Source organism: Tupaia chinensis, unplaced genomic scaffold (genome assembly GCF_000334495.1).
Source record: "Tupaia chinensis unplaced genomic scaffold, TupChi_1.0 Scaffold000037_21, whole genome shotgun sequence".
NCBI classification, from domain to species: Eukaryota; Metazoa; Chordata; class Mammalia; order Scandentia; family Tupaiidae; genus Tupaia; species Tupaia belangeri.
Window position 1 is genome coordinate 33,678 of NW_006159480.1, and position 5,320 is coordinate 38,997.

The window sequence follows — 5,320 nt, forward strand, 5'->3', positions numbered from 1 at the left end:
TCTCAGAAAATGCTTTTCCGTAACAAATACTAAAGAGCAAAAATGGAAAAATATGAGGGGAGACAGAGTCAGTGTGGGAGGTGGGTGAGACATGGCAGAGGGTAAGAGATAGGGAATCAAGGATGGCAAAAAAAAAGAAAAATATACAGGAAACAAGAAATAGAAAATTATTTGTTGACAATAACACATATGTTGATGTGCTTGATTGAGCCAATATGCAGTGTATTCTGGATGGGAAATCTCATTTTGCATGTTGTAATGATGTATAGTGAATGAATGTAAATAAATAAATTTAAATTTTAAAAAAATAGTTTTTCTTCCTGGGAGGCCAATATGCAGTGTATTCTGGATGGGAAATCTCATTTTGTATGTTGTAATGATGTATAGTGAATGAATGTAAATAAATAAATTTAAATTTTAAAAAAATAGCTTTTACTCCTGGGAGCTGAGGGGGCACCTTTGAGGCTGAATCCAGCCAGGTGCCTCTCCTTTCCTGCCTTCTTTCTGGTCCCAACCCCAGCCGACCCGTGTCTTGGAGCTCTGGTTTGGCTTAGTAGTAAGGATACTAGATTTTAAGCCACCGGGTCCGGGACACGAACCGCGGTCGACTACGTGGGAGTCCAGCAACATAGCCATTACGCTAACTGCTGGTTCCCCTTTCCTGCCTTCTTTCTGGTCCCAACCCCAGCCGACCGGTGTCTTGGAGCTCTGGTTTGGCTTAGTAGTAAGGATACTAGAGTATACTCAGGTCAGATTACAGAAAAAGTTATCAAAAAGCATCTTGTCCATTTTAAGCTCCAGAATAATTGTTGGTTGGTGGTGCTCTTTCAATTTACTGGCACCTTTGCCTCCAAATAAAACTGATACGTGCCTACTCAAACAAATTTAAGTGCATGTCTCAGATGACACTCTTGGCAGGCACTAGACGGTCACAGGCCAGCTATAGGACTAACTTCGATTAGAGATACAACGTGTAACACTATACTTAGCAGTTTCTACAAATTGAGAAGCAAGAAGCTTTCATTTGCATGCTGAATGTTGTATAGCCTAGCATGTCAGAAACAAGGAAGAATGAGCAGAAAGCAGGTACCAAGAAGTCTGCTGGTTGAAACTCACATGGGGTGCATGCGTGTGTGCCCAAAATCCCAAGAGGAGAATAGAAAAGAAGTGATTGTGGTGTGGCCATTCCACTTTCTGTCTCTCTGTCTCTCCAGTGAGCACACATGCCCTATAGCAAAAGTCTCCTTCTTATAAAATAAAAGAAAGAAATTTGCCAATGCCAAATTTGTCCCGCTTCACTGGTTCAAATGTTTCCTTTTAGCCCAGCTTTGTAATAGCACACAGGACTGAAGCTGGAAGCCACTTGCTAAATGTGGCTTAAGTGTCTAGTCCTTTCAGCCTGGAAACACACCAGATGCCTGCTCAAGATCCTGGTGGTCTGAGGATTGGAGGAAGGGGCTCTCAGTGCAATCAACCCTTGTGGAGGTGCTTACCCCACCCCTGCCCATGTGCACATGGTCTATCACAAATTTAACAAAAAAATAATAAAAGAGAGAGAGAGAAAAGAAGAAAATTTCAGTGCACACTTCAGGAATACCACCAGGCCCTGTGTCAAGAAGAATCTGTTATCAACAGAATTCAGAGTGTGGGAAATCAAATAACAAAAGAGACAAATTTCAACAAATAAAGAAAAGAAAAGTTTGGAAGGAAATCTGTATACTAGACAAGATTTTTAAAAACATGTCTAATGTGAGAAAAAAAATTTGGACAGTCATGTCTGCTTAAAAAGTATTATTTGTCTACGAGACCAGCAATTAGCATAATGACTATGTCGCTGGACTCCCATGTAGTCGATCACGGTTCGAGTCCCGGACCCTGAGGCTTAAACTCACATCAGGCGTGTGTGTGTGTGTGTGTGTGTGTGTGTGTGTGTGTGAGTGCCCAAGATCCTGAGAGGAGAATGGAGGAGAAGAGATTGTGGCGTGGTCATCCCCCGTGGGGAGTAATTTCTCACTTTCTGTCTCTCTGTCTCTCTCTGTCTTTCTGGCGAGCACATGTGTAACAAAAGCCTCTCGTTTGTCTATTAAACTAGTCAGCAGATTGTTACATGAATGCTTATCAAATTATGAAAGTTCAAGTGCAAAACTTTTTGAAGACTATTAATGAAAAACATTATGTTTACAAGAGAGAAACTAATCAAAAGTTTTTTTGTATTGTCTGGAAATAGTTCACTCTAGTATATATCTGTTAATTTGTCAAAAAAAAAGAGCACTTTGCTTAAAAGAAAGGACTGACAAGTGGGCAAAATGTTCACAATCTTTTGTGAAGTTGTGAGAGCACTTTGTTTAAAAGAAAGGACAGACAAGTGTGCAAAATGTTCACAATCTTTTGTGAAGTTGTGGTTTACCATTAGCTTGTCCCTGTAAGTTATTGTTTTATATATATTATCTGTATTTTGGGTATATATAACTTTATACTTTGAAGCTTGTCTCTGTGAACTTGCAACAGAAATCTATTTTGCCAGTGAATACTGCTTCTGTTGTAGAAAATTAAAATTCAGTAAAAATAAAACATGTCAAATAAAAAGAAAATGGGTGAGCCTAAATTATAAACATCTTGAAATGTACACAAGGTATAAAAATTTAAGTAAGTCTCTATTATAACAGTCAAGATCATAGTTATTTTTGAGGGAAAATGTTTACAATTTACGGAATCATACAAAGGATTATTTGAGGTTACGTCTCTTGACTTGGGTGATTACTGGACTATTAATAAGAATTGATGAAGAAATAAGGTTATTTTGTGTGTTCTGTATTGTACTGTGTTGTGTTTTATGTCTTAAAAATAATAAATCAAATTAAAGTCAAAGCTTAGTGGCACGAGTGGCAGCACAAAGTCTGTGACCCATAATCACCTAGAAGCCAATATTGAAGTACCCTTGACAAAAGCTAACTCCATTAGTGCACTCGTATTTTTAGTACTGAAATACAATGAACATGGGAAATGTTGCTCCTCTGGCTCAGGCTATAAAACAACTGCATCTTCAGGGAGTCAGAACAACTCAGAAAGTTTCCATCTGTTGCATAACACTCCCCTGTGCAAAGAGTTACAGAAAATGCGGCCACTGTAAAAGCAGTTAATTAGCAGCACTAATTGTGCTTGGGTGGTGACCAAAAGGAACTTCAGAGACCTGCTATTGCCAGCCAGAAATCCATGTGTTATGGGAATAGTCTTCTGGAATCATGTTTGTTTACCCCGGGTAATTAAAGGGAAAGGTGGCTAATGGGTCACTTGGGGAGTGACATATCTTTCTGTAAATTACCTTCTTTTTTTCTCCTTAGAAGAATTTATTTTCTTTTGGCCATGAAGTCAAAAGATAGCACTTGAATAACAAGAAACACTCATTATAACTGAATAAAAAATAACAGAAGGGAAAAAAAAAGCTGTGAAAATAATTTTATGCTTTTAAAATTAGTTCTCCATTAGCTCTACACTAGGAATATAAGCAATAGTCCCATCATAAGTACTTCAATAAATACTGACTACCTAAAGTGAAATAGGGAGGAAAAACAATGAAATGAATAAAATGATAGTCATATAAGTCTAAGTGGGAGAAATATTCATGACCTGTCTGTTTATACAATCTTTTTAAAGAATTATTTAATTTAATTCATGGTCACTTTTTATATAAATCAATATTTTACTGATCATCTCACAGCAGTAATAATTTTCTAAAACACTAAAGAGTTACCAAATATGCTACATACATATGATTCATAGTTATAATGCAGTGTATTAATCCATACTAAATTAATAATGACGGCTAAAAGAATAGAAAGCATTGCGACTAAAATTATTTTTTGAGGCTTGCGTGTGTTTTAATCGTTGAACACTTTCAAACTAGAGTAAACATATAAAACATCGCTTGGTTCTGAATACTCAAATCATCTGTTTCAAATTAATTGCTGTTATTCATATAAAAATAGGAACAATCTGGATTCAAAAATAGGCTTGAAAAGTGAACAGCGAGCTAATATTACCGATACTTTCTTTTCACATTCTACCTCCTCTATAATGTCTGCTTTAGCTTCATCTTTACTTTCCTGAATAGGATGTGTAACCTCCCTTCTCCTCTACATCCTCATTTTACCACTCTCTTACTCTCTGTTAAGGCTGGTTTAGAGCTCTGTTATTTTCTCTAGCAGACTATAGGCAACTGGAAAGCAATGTCTGCATCATATTTATGTTGCATTCATTTTTACACATAATTCAACACTCAATATCTATACACACAAAAAAATCAGTTGAATGAATTAGTCCTTTTAGGGTTCTGTATTTACTAGTGATCACGGATGTATTTTAAAATTCCACAATTTTTTACATAGAGTTTCTTGCAAAAATATAACCTCAGTTAATAAGCTGATATTGAAAGTGTCTTACACCTAGATTATATGCAAAATTAAAATTTTTAATCTTATAATTGCAGCTTGCCTAATACTCAAAAGCATTGATTATAAATGAATGAGTGAATTTTCTGTTGCTATTTTCTTAAAATGGCTTTCCCAATCTTAGTTCTTCTATACATAGGACCTACACAGTAATAAGTTACTGTCTTCATGCTAAAGCGTCATGAAAATTTTTATTATATGACAAGCAAATCCTTCACCTTGTTTTTCAAGCATATCTTGGCTTTTCTTGTTCCTATGTAGTTCTAAATTGATAAAAGCTAAAATAAATAACTTCTGAGTTATTAATTAGTCTTGCATTGCATTTATAGATATGTAACACTTAACATGGGTCTGAACTATACCAGTTATATACAATTTTTTTCAATAAATATGTTGGAAAATAAAGTATTGTAGATGTATTTTCTCTTTCTCATTTTTTTTCTTTCTTTTTTTTTTTTTAAGAGAGATTTTTACTATAGGGCATGTGCATTCACCAGAAGGACAAAGAGAGGCAGAAAGCGAGATTCATCCTCCCTCCCAGGCGGAATGGCCATGCCACAATCCCTCTCCTCCATTCTCCTCTTGGGATTTTGAGCATGCACACATTTGTGCCTGGCATGAGTTTCAAGCTTCTGGGTCCAGAACTTGAACCACAATTGGCCATGTTTGGCCATGTGAGAGTCCAGCAGCACTACCATTCCACCGTCTGAGGATCCCTCTCATGATTTTTCTTAACATTTTATTTTCTCTAACTTTGTTGTAATAATACAGGATATAATACATGTACAAAATATGTGTTAATCAACTGTTTATGTCACTAGTAAGTGTTCTGATCAGCCATAAGCTATTAGCAGTTAAATTTGGGGAGGATG